Source organism: Panthera leo, chromosome D4, assembly GCF_018350215.1.
Source record: "Panthera leo isolate Ple1 chromosome D4, P.leo_Ple1_pat1.1, whole genome shotgun sequence".
In the NCBI taxonomy this organism is placed as follows: Eukaryota; Metazoa; Chordata; class Mammalia; order Carnivora; family Felidae; genus Panthera; species Panthera leo.
Genome location: NC_056691.1, coordinates 6,519,933 through 6,540,610, shown reverse-complemented (window position 1 = coordinate 6,540,610; position 20,678 = coordinate 6,519,933). Strand labels below are relative to the sequence as shown.

The window sequence follows — 20,678 nt, the reverse complement described above, 5'->3', positions numbered from 1 at the left end:
AATGTTCATATCATTTCACAGATGATTTTGCATCCATAAATGTTCTTTAACTTCTGAAATGGTGAGCCTGAATGTGCTCCTTTACCAATCTAGCTCTCTTCTAGGATAAAACATTATTTATTCACTTATCTAGAGGACTATTCATTTATGTCACTTCTCTTAGAAGCATGAAAATACCCTAACCTGCAAAATAATTGAGTTTATTTGGGCCCCAAGTTCCAAATGTATTTGGTACTGAACCTGACTGTTTTCAAACATGATTTCTTTTTTTTTTTTATTTTATTTTATTTTATTTTTATTATTTTATTTTTTTTTATTTTTTAATATATGAAATTTACTGTCAAATTGGTTTCCATACAACACCCAGTCCTCATCCCAAAAGGTGCCCTCCTCAATACCCATCACCCACCCTGCCCTCCCTCCCACCCCCCATCAGCCCTCAGTTTGTTCTCAGTTTTTAACAGTCTCTTATGCTTTGGCTCTCTCCCACTCTAACCTCTTTTTTTTTTTTTTTTTTTTTTTTTTTCCTTCCCCTCCCCCATGGGTTTCTGTTACGTTTCTCAGGATCCACATAAGAGTGAAACCATATGGTATCTGTCTTTCTCTGTATGGCTTATTTCACTTAGCATCACACTCTCTAGCTCCATCCACGTTGCTACAAAAGGCCATATTTCATTTTTTCTCATTGCCACGTAGTATTCCATTGTGTATATAAACCACAATTTCTTTATCCATTCATCAGTTGATGGACATTTAGGCTCTTTCCATAATTTGGCTATTGTTGAGAGTGCTGCTATAAACATTGGGGTACAAGTGCCCCTATGCATCAGTACTCCTGTATCCCTTGGATAAATTCCTAGCAGTGCTATTGCTGGGTCATAGGGTAGGTCTATTTTTAATTTTCTGAGGAACCTCCACACTGCTTTCCAGAGCGGCTGCACCAATTTGCATTCCTACCAACAGTCAAACATGATTTCAACAAGACAAAAATTATAATTGGGCTTAAGTAGAAAATTGCAAGTTTTGTGGTTTAATGTTCACGTGGTCTATCCTGGCAAGATCAATTAAAACATCTTATTACTTTTGTGTGTACCTGGTGTTAGGTGTGTACAAAATGAGTTATATTGGGTTAAATAATTAAGCTTTTTATAATCATTATGAAGTTAATAAAGTTAAAAATGTAATTGATGCAGTGATTCCATTAATTAAAAACAAACAGACTTTTTTAGCATTAAAAAGATTGAAAGGAAGCACATTGTGGAGGGACTGTATATTGTTACAGAACAAATGAAGAATGTAAACACTAATAATGATTCCTCATGTTCTAGTAACCATTCATGACTGATTGCGTTGATGGATGCATCATGGAGAATATACATGATGATAGGTGAAAAATCGACAATTACTCTATTGTGCATATTTTCAGAAAAATTTTTTGTTACAACCTTTTTTACAACATAATTATATTGATAACTTCCTTGTCCTTTTGTTGGGAAAGTAGTGCCTCCCTCACAGAGAGGTGCCTCTCAGTGATGACTTCAGCTTCTGTGGCAAATTAGGAATGTTTTGTGACATCATTTTTAAGGTTCCTGCATGTTGGCTGATGGAGGGTGATAAGACTTGTGGTTAAGAAAGATGGGTGGGAGATCTGGAAAAATGAATCCGTGTCAAGGAGAATCAGGAAAATTATAAAATTTTGTATAGGCCAAAAGTTAACCATTGCCTCAAGATAATTAAACTTGCAAGAGCAGCAACAAGCTCACCGTGACTTACTATACAGTATTTCCAGGGTTCGGTCGCCTCGTACTCTTCCCCCTGGTGCTAATGCTTGCACAATGATGCTTTTAACCCCGCTCGCACGGTGACACTATTTGGATAGATTGCTGCTTGCATTTGCACGTGTAGAGTGGGGCTGAGCTCAGGCAGTCAGTGAGGTCTGGAGCCAGGCCCCACGGGCCGCCGTCCCCATTAGTTGACAGCCTGACAGCAACCAAGGGGAGATGCAGACCTGCAGGGGCAGGAGCTCTCCCTCCCGGCTGCTCCAGATCCCCTAGCATCTCCTCCGGGATGTTGGAGATCCTCCCGTGGTGTGTCTCACACAAAGTCATTATGTTATCTAGGAATTCGGTGTCGGGTAACCTCACCTTTTCGTCGCTTACCACTAGGCCGTGCTTTCTCTACAGAGTAGGCTCAGCAGCAGCCAGGCTCCCTGCCCGCCAGCCCGTGAGATTAAAACAGGCCAGCATCCTGGATCGGGTCTCCCCTGCTCTGGCGTTTCAGTCTTTCTCTCGGGACTGCAGCCGCTGTTGCCTACTGCCCTCACCTGTGTACCTGTCCTGGGCTTCAGAATACTTTCCCTTCCTGGCTCCAGGGAACTTTTATAGCCTTCGGTTTAATAACACTCAGCTCTTGAGTCAAGGGTCCCAGCCCCACCCTATTTCTCCAACAGGTTCCACAAAATTTGCTTCCTCAACACTGTTTCTCCCTCTGCACCTCCCCTCCCCTCCCCTCATCCCGTTTCCCTACGTGCTCTCAATATTCTTCTACTCCTTGCTTGTTTTAAAATTTGAATTTACCTCTTCTTCCCTCCTCTACAACTGTTTTTTATGCTTAAATATTTGTAATTTTTAATGCCATTTTCTTATTTAAAGGTATGTTATGGTTATTATAGAAAATATAGTTTGAGAGAGAGAGTAAAGTGAGTGATGGGCATTGAGGAGGGTACCTTTTGGGATGAGCACTGGGTGTTGTATGGAAACCAATTTGACAATAAATTATATTTAATTAAAAAAAGAAAATATAGTTAAAAAAATAAAATGGACCTTGTAAACTCATCAGCTAGAGATCATCTTAGTTTAATACTTGCTGCACAACCTATTATTTTTACAAACTACCCTGTTTATATGTATTTCGTCTTCAAGCATTAAAAAACCGTACAACAGTTAGATTGATTTCTGTAGTTCCTTGCACATTAGTCTAGAGTATTGTGATGGATGGACAGAAAATTGTTCACAAAAGAAAGAAACCTGATGATGTTTAAACCAAGTCCTGTGAAAAGTATTAAAATTCCTAAAATATCACTTTACGTTTGTACAATAATGTGTAAAGTTTACATGGACTTTTCTATTCCATATTGCAGGGGACGGGAATCCTAAGATTAGAGGGATCTTCTGCTCTCTGGAGATCCTGATAAGGGTTAGGAAAACACGTGGACCTCTGGTTTTGTCTCTTCAATCTTAGCACCAGATTGAGGATCTTACAGTGGTGGGTAATCAGATTGTATCACTTTCTACCAATTTCATTTTCTTTTGATTTCCCTGGGTGGTTGGTGAGTTGTTACTAGCTATCTGAATATTTTTTATTTGAAATTGTAATTATCATCTCTAGATACCGGAGAACACACACACACACACACACACACACACACGCACGCACGCACACACACACGCACACACACCCCAAGGAAAAATCAATAGGATTTCACAGTTCCAGGAAGAATATGTTGGTGACACATATTTGTATAAAACCCTTTTATCTTTATGATGGATTTATGGTATTCTGTGATTGTTGCATTTTGTGATCAGGTTTTTGTCACTTTTTAAATTTTAAAATAAGTAACACATTTGGCGGCAATGGGCTCATTAGATGACTCTCAGAGTATACATCAACTTTTAAATACAAATTGGATCACATGTTTATAAACCTGTTTTGTTTGTTCAAAATCCAGTCAGACTAGATCTGCTCCACTCAGGTAAGCCTGAGGGCTTACTGGGGAAGTTATAGTACTTTTGGAATAAGCTAATAAAGATTCTCAGTTTCCAATAAAAATATATGATTTAGATCTCTCATAATTGGAGGAATACTATTTGTCAGATACTGGCCATTGTGTAACTCTTCACATAATATCTGTCTAGAGCTATGGGATGGTCAGACAAGTCATTTTAGATACATTTTCATTAAGACAAGCAGTTTAGGAGACGCTTTTAAAAACTGACGTTTTGAAGGTATTTTTATGGTTTGACCAATTTGGATAACAGACCATGTGCCATAAAGTTCTGCAAAGTAATTGATAATTTAATGTATATTTTTAAAAGTCTATTTTTGTGAAAAAGAGCAAGCATGAGCGCGAGGTGGTGGGGGAAGAGCAGAGAGCGAGGGAGACAGAGAATCCCAAGCAGAGCCCGACCTGGGGCTCGAACTTAAAAACCATGAGACCTGAGCCAAAACACTTAACTGACTGAGCCACCCAGGTTCCCCTGTAATTGATTATTTAGAAATGAATTTCCAGGTGTCTCTTCATATCATGCTGAAAATTCTTTATAAACCTTGTTTTCAATTTTATATGTTCTAGATATTAACCCTAGATATTAACCTTGTTTTTGATTTGCAGTTATTTTCTCCCATTTTGTGAGTTTTTATTTCATGCTCTTGATAGTGTCCTTTGATACATGAATGTTTAAAAATGTTTTCTTTGGGGAGTGCCTGGGTGGCTCAGTTGGTTGAGTGTTTGACTTTGGCTCGGATCATGATCTCACAGTTCATGAGTTTGAACCCCACATCGGGCTCTGCGCTGACAGTGTGGAGCCTGCTTGGGATTCTCTCACTGTCTCTCTCTGCCCCTCCTCCACTCTCACTCTCTCTCAAAATAAATAAATAAACTAAAAAAAAGACAGGAAAAGCTATTTACAAAAAATATTTTTCAGTGTTTTCTTTGGGAGTGCCTGGATAGCTCAGCTGGTTAAGCATCCGACTTCAGCTCAGGTCATGATCTCAAGATATGATCTCTATTGTATCACTATCATGATCCGTGTGGGCTTGAGCCCCATGTTGGGCTCTCTGCTATCAGTGTGGAGCGCACTTCAAATCCTCTGTCCTTCCCCTCACCCCCATCTCAAAAATAAACTTAAAAATTTTTTTCTTGAAATCGACTTATTTTTATTGTAGTATAATTAACATACAATGTCATATTAATTTCAGGTGTACAACATATTGGTTTGGTAATTCTATACATTACTCACTGCTCACCACAGTGTGTATTCACCATCTGTCACCATCAATGTTATTATAATATTATTGACTAAATTCCCTATACTGTACTTTCTTCATCTCTATAACTTATTTTATTACTAGAAGTTTGTATCTCTTTATTTCCTTTATCTATTTTCCTATACCCCTACCCTCTATACCTCTGGCAACCACCAGTTTGTTTTCTGTATTTATGGGTCTCTTTCTGCTTGTTTGTTTTATTTCTTAGATTCCACATATAAGTGAAATCATAGGGAATTTGTCTTTCTCTGTCCGACATATCTCACTTAGCATAATACCCTCTATGTCCATCCCTTTTGTTGCAAATGGCAAGATTTCATCCTTTTTTAATGCTTGGGTAATATTCCAGTGTGTGTGTGTGTGTGTGTATGTGTGTGTGTGTGTGTGTATCCATTCATCTGTTGATGGACACTTCTTTATCCATTCATCTATTGATGGACACTTGAATTACTTCCATATTTTGGCTATTGTAAATGATGGTTCAGTAAACATCAAGATGCATATATCTTTTAGAATTAGTGTTTTTTTTTCTTTGGTAATTACCCAATAGTGAAATTGCTGGATCATATGATATTTCCATTTTTAATTTTTTTGAGGAATTTCCATACTGTTTTCCACAGTAGCTACACCAGTTTACATTCCCACCAATAGTGCATGAGGGTTCCCTTTTCTCATCTTCATCAGTATTTATTATTTCTTGTGTTTTTGATACTAGCCATTCTGACTGGTATGAGATATCTCTTGTGGTTTTGATATTCATTTCCTTGATGATTATTGATGTTGAGCATCTTTTCTTTTTTTTAAAAAAATTTAATGTTTATTTATTTTTGAGAGACAGAGAGACAGACAGACAGACATGACCAGGGGAGGGGCAGAGAGAGAGGGAGACAAAGAATCCAAAGCAGGCTCCAGGCTCCAAGCTGTCAGCGCAGAGCCTGATGTGGGGCTCGAACTCATGAGCTGTGAGATCATGACCTGAGCCAAAGTAAGATGCTTAACTGACTGAGCCACCTAAGCACCCCATGTTGAACATCTTTTAATGTCTGTTGGCCATCTGTATGTCTTTGGGAAAATGTCTATTTAGGTCCTCTGTCCATTTTTAGATTGCCCATTTTGGATTGTTTGTTTTTTGTGTTAAGTTCTTTATATTTTTTGGATATTAATCTCATATCAGATGTATCATTTGCAGATATCCTCTCCCATTCAGTAGGTTGCCTTTTTGTTTTGTTGATGGTTTCCTTCCCTGTTCAAAACCTTTTTATTTTGGTGTAGTCCCAATAGTTTATGTTTGCTTTTGTTTCCCTTGCCTAAGGAAAATATCCATAAATATGTTGCTCAGGACAGCGTCCAAGAGAACAAATGTTTTAAATTTTGTTGAAGTCCAATATATCTATTTTCTTTTGTTGTCTATGCTTTTGGTGTCATATCCATAAAATCATTGCCACATCCAATGTCAACAAGATTTTCTCTTGCATTTTCTTCTAATAGTTTTATTTTTAGCTCTTACCTTTATGTCTCTGATAAATTTTGAGTTAAATTTTATGTATCATGTGAGGACAGTGTCCAAGTCCTTCTTTTGCGGGTGGATATCCAGTTTTCCCAGCACCACTTGCTGAAAAGATTGTCCTTTCTCTATTAAATCGTCTTGGCACCCTTTTCTAAAACCATTTGGCCAAACCAAGAGTTTATTCTTGGCCTCCTTGTTCTGTTCCATTGATTTATATGACTGTCCTTATGTCAGTACCTCACTGTTTTGATTACTGCAGCTGAAGCTTTGTAGAAAGTTTTGAAATCAAATTTAAGGGAAAAATAACTTTATTATTATTTATTTTAGTTCTATTTCTGCCAAAAAAAAAAGTCATAGGCATTTTGATAGGGATGCCACTGAACCTGTAGATCACTTTGGATAGTATTGACCTCTCAACAATATTGAGTGTTCTGATCCATGAACATATGTGTTTTCATTTATTTATGCCTTGTTTAATTGCTTTTAACAAATGTTTTGTAGGTTTCTCTTTGTTTAACTCTATTCCTAAGTGTTGTATTGTTTTTGATGCTCTTGTAAATGGAATTGTCTTCTCCATTGCATTTATGGATGTTCATTGTTAGTGTATATAAATATAGCCAATTTTTACATGTTGATTTTGTATCCTGATACTTTATTGAAATTTTTTATTAGCTCTAACAGTTTTGTGGAATCTTTAGATATTTCTCTGAATAAGATCATATTGTCTTCAGGCATATAATATTTTATTTATTCTTTTCCAATCTGCATGCCTTGTCCTCCCTTTCTGTTATATTATTTTTCTGGCTACGATATTGAATTGAAAGGCTGAAAGTGGTCATCTTTTCCTTGTTCCTGATCCTAAGGGATAAGTTTTCAGTCCTTCACTATTGAGAATGATGTTAAGTTAGGTTTTTCACACATACACTTTATCATCTTGAGGAAGAGTTTTTCTATTCCTAGTTTGTTGGTAGTTTTTTTTTTTTTTTTTATCATGAAATGGTGTTGAATTTTATCAAATTCTTTTATGACATGTTTTCCTGCCATCATTCTATTAATGTGGTGTATTACATTAGTTGATTTTTGTATGTTGAATTGTCCTTGCATTCCAGGAATAAATCTCAGTCATGAGGTGGGTATCCTTTTAATACTCTGTGGAAATGAGTTTGCTGTTTTTTATTGAGGATTTTGTTGTCAGTATTCATAAGGGATATTGGTCTGCAGTTTTCTATGTAGTGTCTTTGTCTGGATTTGGTATCAGAGTAATGTTGGTCCCTGAGAATGAGTTAGGAAGTGTTCTACCTCTTCAAGTTTTTGGAAAATTTTGAGGTTTGATTTTAATTCTTCTTTAAAGGTTTGGTAGAATTTACCAGTGACACCATCTTGTCCTGGGCTTTTATGTTTGTTGCCAGAATTTGATTACTGATTCAGTATCCCCACTGGGTATAAAATTATTTAGATTTTCTATTCTTCATGATTGATTTTGGTAGATTAATTTTCTTCTAGGAATATATTCATTTCATCTTGTTATCCCTTTTATGTGCATACAGTAGTAAGTAGTATTCTGTTACAGTACCTTTTACTTCTCTACAATCAGTAACATTATCCCAGGTTTCATTTCTAATTTTAGTAAGTAGAGTCTTCTCTCTCTTTTTTAATCAGCATGCTAAGTGTTTGTCACTTTTGTTGATCTTTTCAACAAAAATTGAAATATCCAACTTTTGTGGTAGAGCTAATTATTCACTGAATTTTATCAGTGTTTACTTCATAGATTTGGGGGCTCTGGAGATTGTTACATATATGTTTGTAACTGTTATATATTCTGAATGAATAAGCCCCATTCTTAATATTTATTGTTATTTGTAACAATTTTTGACTAGAAATCTATTTTATCTGATAGGAGTATAGAATCTCAGTCTGTTCGGTCTGCTATAATAAAACAACACAGACTGCATGGCTTATAAGCAACATTTCTGCCTCACAGTTCCAGAGGCTGGAAGTCTGAATTCAGGGTGCCAGCATAGTTCAGTTCTGGTGAAGGCTGTCTTCTGGGTTTCAGAGTGTCAGCTCCTTGCTGTGTCCTCACATAGTGGAAGGGGCTAGGGAGCTCTGTGGGGTTTCTTTTATACAATATTAATCCCATTCATGAGCACCATCATGACCTAAGCACCTCCCCAAAAACCCTACTTCCTAATACTATCACATAGGGGATCAAGATTTCAACATAAGAATTTTGAGGATCACACAAACATTCAGACCATAGTGTATACCAGTCCTAGTTCTCTTTTGGTTCATATTTATATGAAAATTTTTTTCATCCTTTAACTTTCAACCTATTTGTGTCTTTAGATTTAAAGTGAGTCTACTGTAGACTGGATGTACTTACAATATATTTACTCATTCATTCTGCCAATCTCAGCCTTTTGAATGAAAACTTTAATCCATTTATATTTAAAGTGTTACTGATAAGGAAAAGCTTACTTTTCCTATTTTTCTATTTGTTTTCTGTATGTTGTAAAGCTCTTTTTGTCCTTATTTCCTTTGTTACTATCTTCGTTCCTGTTTCTGATTTTTTGGTAATGATATATGTTTATTTCCTTCTCATTTCCTTTTGTGTATATTCTCTCTGTATTTTATTGTGCTCACCATGGTGACTGCAGACAACGTCCTAAAATTATTACATCTAATTTTAATTGATACCAATTTAACTTCAATCCCATACAAAGTTTCTATTTCTATATAACTCTGTTCTCACCATTTTATATTATGGATGTCACAGATAACCTCTTTTTACATTGTGTACACACTACCATACTTTTGGAATTTTTTTAAGTCTTTGTGTCTTTTAATCCTATACAAAATTTTAAAAAAGGAATTTCAAACTACAGTGACAGTAATACTGGTTTTTATATTTGCCCTTGTGTTTACTTTTAAGAGAAATATTTATTTTTCAATATGCCTTTGAGTTATGTCGAGTATTTTTTAATTTTAACCTGAAGAACTCCCCTTAGCATTTCTTTTAGGGCAGGTGTGGTGGTAATAAATTCCCTCAATGTTTTCTTATCTGATATGCCTTATTTTTCTTTTACTTTTTTATTTTTTGAGAAAGAGGGTGCAAGTGAGTGAGGGACACAGAGAGAGAATCCCAGGAGGGGCAGAGAGAGAGAAAAGTGGGCTCATCCAAGTGGGCCTCGAGCTCACCTGAAGCAGGGCTTAAGCTTACCTGATATGGGACTCAAACTCACGAATTGTGAGATCATGACCTGAGCCAAAGTCAAATGCTTAATGAATGAGCCACCCAGACACCCCCTTTTACTTTCAAAGGACAGTTTGCTATACATAGAATTATTGGTTGTCTGTTTTTATCTTTCAGCACTTGAAATATGTCATTCTACTAGTTTCTGGGTTCTGAGGTTCTCACTGAGAAGTAAAATGATAATGTGATTGAGGGGCCCTTGTATATGACAAATAACTTTCCTCTTGCTGCCTTCAAGATGTTTTCCTTGCCTTTGCCTTTCATTTTTTGCTTCATTATGATGTGTATATTTGGTTTATTTTGTATTTATCCAGCTTGGAGTTTGCTGAGCTCCCTGGATTATACATTCTTGTCTTTAATCAAATTTAGAAAGTTTTAGTCATTATTTCTTCAAATATATTTTTTGCTACTTTTTCTCTCTTAATCTTATGAAATTCCCATAATGTATATAGTGACCATTTGATAGTGTCCCAGAAATCTGTTAGGCTGTGTTTATTTGTCTTCATTCTGTTTCTCAGACTCAATTATTTCAATTGTCTTTTCTTCACATTTCCTGATTATTTCTTCTGAGTGCTCAAATCTGCTAGTGATACCCATAGGTAACTTCTCAACTTAGTAATTTATTTTTTGGCTTTTTCATATTTTCTCTTTGTTGATATTCTCATTTTGTTGACACATTAATTTATTAATTTTCTTTAGATATTTGTAGTCATTTCCTTTAGTTAATTCAGTATACTTAGAACAGTTTTACTGAAGTGTTTGGTACATCTAGTGTCTGGGCTTCTGCAAGGATGGTTTCTGTCAATTTATATGGTTCTTTTAAATGGTCTTTGTTTTCATCTTTATATATGCCTTGTGATTTTTTTGTTGTTGTTAGAAATGAGGCAATTGGAAAAACTGCTCTACCAGTTTTAGCAGGTTGTCTCCGAACTGATATGACCTTCCACCAATGAGCTAGACTTGCTCTGATCCTGAGAACAGCCAGAAGTGAAAGCCTATTCTCATATCTTTTCTGAGCCTGTGTCTCGCCTTGTCCTTCCTGTGAGTTTCTCCATTACTCTGTGTGCGCAGGTGCTTTAATGTGTTAATTCCATGAAGAGTTTTGCCCCACTTCTTCTCCAGGCTTGAGATTGTCTATTTTAAGTCTCCACCCATAATCTCTTGCCTCTGGTGTTTTGTGAGTCTGTAGACTCTTTGCAGATTTCATAAGCAGTGCCCTCTGCTTTCCCACTTGAGATCTGAGGTGGGTTAAACAAATGCCAGTCTTTTGGATAGCTGTCAAATACAATAACTTACAAATGTCAACTCTTCACTCTGGTTCAAGAGAGGGAGTTACTAGACTTCCCCCTCTTCCAGGCCAAGACTAACACTTCATGTGAGGGTGGGACAAGAACAATTAAAATACCACAAATCACTAATGTTGTGAAGGTGACATTCATTAAGCTATCATAACTAGATTGTTTTCATGGTTTTCAGAACTTTTCTGCAGTTAGTTTGGCCAGTTTCTGCTTATGTTTCCACAGGGGAACAAGAGCTTGTAGCTTCACAGTCTGCCATTTTGCTATTTTCTATTATTAAAGGACATTTTGTAAAATATCTTTAATCTCCCTAAATGGAAATAATACTATGCATAAATAGAAAAATATTCTCTACAAATATATTGAAGTCTTTGCATTGAAAATATGACTGTAAATTATTTCAAGTTTTTACAATTTTACTTTTTCATATATGTTTTATGATAATACATAATTTTAACATGTCTTGGCTTTATCTGAAGAAGCATCTTGTTTCTTTTGCAACTAAGAAAGGTCATGCACATTGTTTTTTTGATGTAGCATAATTTTTTCAATTGCTTTTATTTTTGACTTTGAAATTCTGTCAACTGGCAAAAGAAACTACTTCAGTATCAACTCATTTCGAGTAAGAAATAATTGAATAAAGCATCAAAGAATTATTGGTTTAGACAGTCATTTATAATGTACCTAGTATGTAATAGGCACTGTTCTAGAAGATGTAAAGAACATGAGTATAAAGTTTTCAGTTCAAGGGCTCATAAAATGTTTAGACATATTTCCTGAGACCTGGCCATCTTGATGAATGAAAGTTAAATGGATCATAGAGCATCTCTAAGCAGACCATAAGGTTAGAACTGAGAAGAGAGAAAGAACACAGATATATTGAATTCTTGACTAGTTTGTGGGCATCCTACATGACTCATCTTTTGGAGTTCTCACTATCGTCCATTGATGTGGACATTTCCTTTTTTTTTTTTTTTTTTTTACAAAGAAGACATCAAGTTGAGAAAGGTGAAAGACCTTGTCAAGTATAACTTTGGCTTTCACATGTACAATATGTGGGCTTACCCTACAGTTGAGGGTCACTGAGAAATTCGGGATTCACAAATTTGGGGCACAACTAACGTGTTCACATGTCCTTGAAAAGAGACAAAGAAACCTTTTTAAAGAAAAGATACAAATGTTCTAATGAATATAGCTGTTAAGTGCTGGATCTGTAAGTCCTACCCCATGTCTACTGGATTCTAACATCTCCTTTTTTGCTACTGTATCCCTTGAATCCAACTTGTGTTGGAGTTAACTAAAATGATGAAGGTGAATAGATACAGATCAGTATCTTTGAATGAATCATTTGTGGTGTAAGAGCCACAGGCATGATCAAAACTTTAGGTTGACTTGCCCAATCCCCTTTTTCATCTCTTCTTTCAGCTTACCTCAGCTCTTTAGTCTGTCAGTGCTAGGAATGATTTCCCAGTGTCTCTTAATAGAGACACTGTGTTTCCCTCCCCAAAATTTATTTGTTGGATCCCTAACCCCCAGTACTTTAGGATGTGACAATTTTAAGAGATTGGGCATGTCAAAAGGTAATTAAGGTTAAATGAGGTCATAAAGGTTGGTCCTAATCCAATATTACTTGTGCCCTTATAAGAAAAAAAAGAGGGACATGGAGTTGTGTACACACCAAGAAAACACCATGTGAGAATAGAGCAAGGAAGCAACTATCAGCAAGCCAAAGAGAGAGGCCCCAGGAGAAATTAACCCTGCCAGAACCTTGATATCTTTCAGCCTCAACAATGTGAGAAAAAAAGTTACTGTTGGCCATCCGGACTGTATTGCTTTATTATGGCAGCCCTAGCAAATGAATACAGATTTTGGTATGGAGAAGTGATTGTGATTAAAATCTAATACGGTGCAAGTGGTTTTAGAACTGAATAATAGTTAGAAGCTGGATAATAGAGGTTTTAAGAGAATCCGAAAACAAGTTTAGATTGCCTTGAAGAGATTGTTGGTGGGAACGTGAATGGTAATGGTGGCTTTCTGTGTGAAATCTCATACAGAAATGGAGAATATGTTATTGAGAGTATAGGAAAGATGATTCTTGTTATAAAGTTGCAAAGAATTTGTCTGAGTTTTCTTCTAATGTTGTGTGGAAAGTAGAAGTTACAAGTGATGAACGTGGATATTTAGCGGAAGAGATTTCTCAGTGAAGTGTTTAAGGTGCTGCCTGTTTTTGCCTCTGTGCTTATAATACAATGCTAGAGGAGAAAGATAAATTGAAGAAATTGTTAAGGAAAATGGACCAGAACTTGAAGATTGGTAAAATTCTCAACCTATCCATATTGCAAAAAAACAAGAAATTTTCCTGGAGAGGCCATCGAGAATATGGCTTGATGATGCAATAACTCCATAAAGAGATTACCCATGGATCTAAGCAGAAGCCAGAAATAGTGACCGGTCTGTGCCAGCAGAAATGTGTCCAGATTGGACTAAAGGAACAAATGTGGAACAAAATGAAAGAAGCCTTGAATTTCTGGGACTCTACAGAATGGAAGAGTAGAACTATTCCATTATGAATATTATTCTTCAGGAAAAGAAGGTAGGGCCTTACCTACAAGACATTTAATGATGATTCAGGGATTAGTAGGGCTGCTTCTGCACCACAGGTCCTGGGGCAAAGCTGCTTCCTCCTTTATTTCAGAAGACAAGACTGCTATCTCCCATTGTCTCATGGGTAAGACTTTTGCCCAGAGTTATGAGAAAGTGCAGCTGCCCAAGGTAGAGCCCCAGCAGGTCCAAAAGGCAGAGCATCAAGCCAAAAAGGATTATACTTGAGCATTAAAATCTAAAGGAATTTGCCTTGTCATGTTATATATACACTTGCTTGGAACCCATCACCTTTTCTCTTTTTTATATTTTTCCCTTGTGGAATTGGGAATGTTTATCCTATGCCTATCCCATTGTTTCTCACCATTGTGTTTTAGAACATATAAACTGCCTGATTTCACAGGTTGTCCTGCAGAAAGGAATTTTGCCTCAGGATAAATCATACCTTGAGTGTCACCCATATGTGATTTGGAAGATCTTCAGATAAGACTTCAGACCTAGAATTGATGCTAGAATGGGTTAAGAATTTCGAGCTGTTGGTGCGTCTGGGTGGCTCAGTTGGTTAACCATTCAACTTTGGTTTCGTCTCAGATAATGATCTCATGGTTTGTGAGTTTAAGCCCTGCATTGGGCTCTGTGGTGACTGTGGAGCCAGCTTGGGATTTCTCTCTCCCTCTCTTTCTGTCCCCCCTCCTCCCGCTTGAACTCTCTCTCAAAAAATATACGTTAAAAATTTTTATTAAAAAGAATTTTGAGCTGTTGGAATGGGAATGAATGTCTTTTGCATGTGAGAAGGTCATGAATTTTGATGGGTTAGAGGATAGAATGTTATAGACTGAATTGTGTACCCCAAATTAATATGTAGAAAACCAAAACCCAAACCCCAATACCTTAGAATATATTGTGTTTGGAGATAGAGTCTTTCAAGAAATAATTCTGGTTAAATGTCATGTAGGTAAGGCGCTAATCAAATGTGACTGGTTTCCTTATAAGAAGAGGAAGAGATACCTGGAATGTAAGCACACAGAAAAAGGACATGGAAGGACACAGTGAGAAGGCAGCTGGCTCCTATCTAAGGAGAGAGGCCTTCAGGAGATACCAATCCTTCCAGCACCTTAATCTTATACTTCCAGCTTCCAAAACTATGAGGAAATACATTTATTTCCTTCAAACCACCAAGTCTCTGGTATTTTGTTATTGCAATCCTAGAAAATTAACACAGGCAGGTAGCAGTGCTTGTGTGATACACTTCTGACCAATGCAGTGTAAGAACATATGTGAAGGTTTCTGACAAAGCCTTTGCTTTTCTGATCCAGGCACTAAGCCTTCTCATGTCCCCTTCTTTCCCTATTTATAATGTACGCTGATACTGGGAGATGCAGCAGTCATCTTGGAAGCATGAGGTGGGAGCATAGGAAGAAGGCCTATATGCTAAGCTTACAGCTTACTGGAAAAGTGAGAGAAGCCTGCTGGCATCAGTGGCATGCTAGATGTTTACTCCATAGGCTTCTTTAAGCCACTGTTGCATTATATTCTGTTATTTACAGAGAATACAGTCCTAACTGACACAAATGTATAACTGGTATAATTTTTTTATGTGAAATAAGCTTACATTTTTCAGTTTCTCATGAGAGTATTAGGCATGCTTTGTAAGCACTTGAAGTAGGTATTTAAAGAGTGAATCTCCTGGTCTTTCATATTTCACAGTCAGTATCTTTCCAACTACTTTATATCTTCCATGAATTCCTACCCTTTTATCTGATTGTCCACAGGAAACAACCTACACTTACTCCCTCTGATTCTTAGGGCTTTGAGGAATTTTTAAAATTGTAAAATTTGAAAATCTTACATTTTGAAATCATAGAAATCCGCATATGTGAATGTAAGAAATCATGCAGCAAGGGGCGCCTGGGTGGCTCAGTCGTTCAACTCAGGTCATGATCTCATGGCTTGTGGGTTCGAGCCTTGTGTCGGGCTCTGTGCTGATAGCTCAGAGCCTGGATCCTGCTTTTAAATCTGTGTTTCCCTCTCTCTCTGCCCTTCCCCCGCTCACACGCTTTCTCTCTCTCTCAAAATAAACGTAATAAAAAAATTTAAAAGGTCATGCAGCAAGATCATGTTTATGCTCTACCCAGTTTTTCTTGATGGTAACATCTTGTGAAATTATAGTATAACACCACAACTAGGGTATTGACATTGCTATAGTCTAGTTATAAAACGATTCTAAAGATTAGTTGGCCAACTAATCTTTGACAAAGCAGGAAAGAACATCCAATGGAAAAAAGGCAGCCTCTTTAACAAATGGTGCTGGGAGAACTGGACAGAAACATGCAGAAGGTTGAAATAGACCACTTTCTCACACCATTCACAAAAATAAACTCAAAATGGATTAAGGACTTGAATGTGAGACAGGAAACCATCAAAACCCTAGAGGAGAAAGCAGGAAAAGACATCTGACCTCAGCCGTAGCAATCTCTTACTTGACACATCCCCAAAGGCAAGGGAATTAAAAGCAAAAATGAACTACTGGGACCTCATGAAGATAAAAAGCTTCTGCACAGCAAAGGAAACAATCAACAAAACTAAAAGGCAACCAACGGAATGGGAAAAGATATTTGCAAATGACATATCGGATAAAGGGCTAGTATCCAAAATCTATAAAGAGCTCACCAAACTCCACACCCAAAAACAAATAATCCAGTGAAGAAATGGGCAGAAAACATGAATAGACACTTCTCTAAAGAAGACATCCGGATGGCCAACAGGCACATGAAAAGATGCTCAATGTCGCTCCTCATCGGGGAAATACAAATCAAAACCACACTCAGATATCACCTCACGCCAGTCAGAGTGGCCAAAATGAACAAGTCAGGAGACTATAGATGCTGGAGAGGATGTGGAGAAACAGGAACCCTCTTGCACTGTTGGTGGGAATGCAAATTGGTGCAGCCACTCTGGAAAACAGTGTGGAGGTTCCTTAAAAAATTAAAAATAGACCTACCCTATGACCCAGCAGTAGCTCTGCTAGGAATTTACCCAAGGGATACAGGAGTACTGATGCATAGGGGCACTTGTACCCCAATGTTTATAGCAGCACTCTCAACAATAGCCAAATTATGGAAAGAGCCTAAATGTCCATCAACTGATGAGTGGATAAAGAAATTGTGGTTTATATACACAATGGAGTACTACGTGGCAATGAGAAAGAATGAAATATGGCCCTTTGTAGCAACGTGGATGGAACTGGAGAGTGTTATGCTAAGTGAAATAAGCCATACTGAGAAAGACAGATACCATATGTTTTCACTCTTCTGTGGATCCTGAGAAACTTAACAGAAACCCATGGGGGTTTCAACTGAGGGTTGATGGGGGTGGGAGGGAGGGGAGGGTGGGTGATGGGTATTGAGGAGGGCACCTTTTGGGATGAGCACTGGGTGTTGTATGGAAACCAATTTGACAATAAATTTCATATATTGAACAAAAAGAATTAAAAAATAAAATGATTCCAATACTACAAAGATCTTCATAGTCATACCAAATTCCCTCCCAGGCTTCCCACCCCCCCCCCCCCCACCCCCGGCCTTAACCTTCAGTAGATAGGTCTTTGTATAATTGTGTCATTTTAAGAATCTTTATAAAGGAATAATGTAATATGTAACCTTTAGGTCTGCCTTGTTTCACTTAGCTTAGTTCTGTGGAGATTCACCCAGGTTTTTGCATGGATCACTACTTGGTTGCTTTTTATTGCTGATTATTATTCTATGACACAATGTACCAAACTTTGTTTAAACACTTACTGGATTTATAATCTTTAGCTGTTTATTAGGAAAAAAAAGTAACTTTCCAATGAAGTCTATCTTCTATAACCTGGATTCTCTTTCTCAGTAGCATGACTTATGTTTGAGTTCAGCCACTGGTCTATAGTCCTTCTCCCACCTTAGGCCCTAAAACCCTGCCCAGTGATTCCCCAATGTTACAGCACATTAGATTCACCTGGAGAACTTTCAATAAAAATCCCATGCCTGTGTTGCTTGTCAAAACAATTAAGTCAGTATGTCCCAGTGTCAAAGCTAGGCATCTTTTTTTTTTTTTTTTTTTTTAAGGATTTCCTCTTGTCTCCAGTTTGCTGTAGAATTGAGGAATCACCACCTAGTGACTGCCCAAGACCCTGATGCAACATCTTAATAGTAATCCATTTACTTTTAAGTTGCCTATATATTCCTCAAGAAATGACAAAAGTTATAAATACACCAACCATTAGAAAGAATTAGTGGAATATCAGAAGGACTAAAGAGCATCTTCCTAAAACTGCTCTTTCCATCATTTGTAAATGCCCAGTAATTCTAAAGATTTTGCAGATACTTCTCACAAGGTATAAGGAAGAGACACGGATAAGTGTATTGACTTTTCTTGTCTCTATATACATATGGAGAAGGAAAATATGATCAAATATATATGAAGTTGAATTCTTGGGTTTTGCTATACTGCTCAGTAGTCTTTGAATGGACTTGACATGTTGATGTGTAGTTCACCTCCCTTGCTTTGATTAGTATTCAGTAACTATCCATATTGTCTTCTTTTTCAAATACTTGTGTACAAATCTGTTACATAATTCAAGTGGGCTCACTTGAAAGCTCTGAGACTCTGGGGAACTGAGAATTTCAGAAATATCTTCTGTGTTTGATGCTTTGATGCTAAGACCCCATGTTTCAAGGCACAGCTTAATGGCAGAGTCCTATTAAAATAATGTTTAAGTATGATATTCCCACCCAGTGGCAGAAGTTTAATTTATGTTCATGTGATTAAAATGAAGAAGTTAAATATTTCTCACACAACACAGAGAGTGCTTATAAATTCATACCTGTTACACGAAGAAAGAGTCTTTCAAGACAACTTATTTTATCACTTAAAAATGCATGCTAGAATCTCTTCGAAGAATGAAAGAACCCTAGTTTAAAAAACAACTGAGGTGTGATGTCACCAAATGGCGATGTAGATTGTTCCTGACTTCACTCCCTCTCCTAAGAATAGCAACTGACACCTACCATGGACAAGACACGCTGAAAGAACATGGACTAGGACCATTAACAGGGGAATGAGGCTGAAACAACCCCCTGTACCACAGTGACCAAGACTACATAGAAGAGTAAGAGGAATAGCTATACCTGATGGCATTGCCCTTCCCTCAGGCTCACAGGGCACCTTGCTGAGAAGTCTCCTCTGAGCCTACAGTTCCTCCAGTGGGTCAGGAGAGTCCACGGGGGATATCCAGCTTCACCAGCATTGTGGGTCACTTCATGGGAGTTCCTGCACTGGTTGCACTCCAAGAGTATCCTGGGGAATCTGCAGTACTCAACTAGGGTGAATCTGTGTTGGAACCATGGGGAGGGGCTGCAAGCAGTTAGTACTTGGATCTTGGTGGACCAAGTTCTTATCTGTGAGCTCAAGTAGTGGGCCTAACCAGTGATTTTGCTAATATGCAGAGCCAAGTCAGTAGTATACTCTGACCAAGGAACTCGGTGGGGTGCAGGTCTGCTTGATTCAGGTCCTCAAACAAGGAGTTTTGTGAACCTTGGATCCTAGTCTGCTCACTCCCAGGCAGAAGAGCTGAATCATAGCCCCACCTAGTGTAGAGTATGGCTTCCAGCCCCATCTGACAGGAAGGGCTGACGAAAACACTTAGAAGCTTCTCAGTAATCTAGCATTGCTTAAACTGAGAGATGGGTGGGCAGAGTTTATTGCCCTCAGAGCAAAGTCAGTGCTTCTGTTTGGACAAGGAACTTGAGTCAAGAATACAAAGAACCTTGGTGGCCTTGGAGCTGCTTCTCCTGTTATGCCTAGGGAGGGAAACTATTTAATAGCCCCATTTATTGTTGAATACAAGCCTTCAGCTTGCCCAACCAGAGAACCTTACCAGAGCACACAGGAAGCTGCATAGCCCAGCCATCAGCCATGCTTACAGTGGCACTTGAACAGAGAACACAGCTTGTGGGTTTCCCTTCTGCAGAGCAAAATTGGTGGCCTCACATGACCAGGATATTCCGTTTATACTCTTTCCTGGTTCAGGTCCCACAACAATGATCCATGCAGGCTCTGAGTTCTGTATTGCAGCCCCATCAGGGCAGGGGAGATAAGTCATAGCCCCACCTACTGTTGAGTCGAGTATCCAGTCCCAAGCATCTACTAAGCCTGACCAGAGAATTGAGGCAACTCTGGAGCTTATCCTATAGCCTCACTTGGGCAGGGAACCAAGCCAGTGGTCCTATTCAGTTATTCTCAGTCAGTGGCACATACCTCCCCACACCTGCCCTCAAGAGCTTGAACAGTTGCCTCACCCAAAAATAAGCCCTAATAGGAGATACCACCTGCCCCTGAATGTTACCTAAAGACATGTCCAGAAATCCAGATTGAACTGACTGGTGAAGAAATGTCTGCCAAAGCAAACCTGCAAAGTTTGGATATGAGGAGAATGCTTACTCAAATAAGCAGATACCAATGTCAAGAATCAAGAATTATTTAAAAATCAGTAAATATTGCACCAAAGGAAACTAATAAATCTCTGATAACTTATCCTAAAGAAATGGAGGTTTATGAGAATTCAGAAAAGGAATTCCGAAAAAGTCTCTTAAACTTAGCCAACTGCTTGAACACAGACAACTAAACAAAATAAGGAAAATGCATGAAAAAAAAATTCAACAAAAATAATAGAAACCATAAAAAAGAAAGAAAGCAGAAATTCTAGAGCTGAAAAATACCATAACCAGATTGAAGAATTCAATAAGGACCTTCAAAACTAGTCTCAATCGTGTAGAAAAAAAGAATCATTGGCCTGGAAGATAGGACATTTGAAGTTACCCAGTTGGAGGAGCAAAAAGAAAAAAGAATAAAAAAGAGTGAAGAAAGAAAGCCTGTGGGACTTCTGAGACACAATGAAAGAAACAATATTCTAAAAGGAGAAGAGAAAGGAGAAAGG

General features: G+C 37.7%; 1 long non-coding RNA gene across 1 annotated transcript in view; it reads left to right on the top strand.

Moving 5' to 3' along the window:
* Positions 1–3,144: 3,144 nt before the first annotated feature.
* Positions 3,145–20,678, top strand: part of LOC122204920 — a 107,265-nt gene continuing 89,731 nt past the window's right edge. The window contains exon 1 of the long non-coding RNA XR_006195843.1: positions 3,145–3,264. This is a non-coding gene — a long non-coding RNA (uncharacterized LOC122204920). The remainder of the gene's footprint in view (positions 3,265–20,678) is intronic.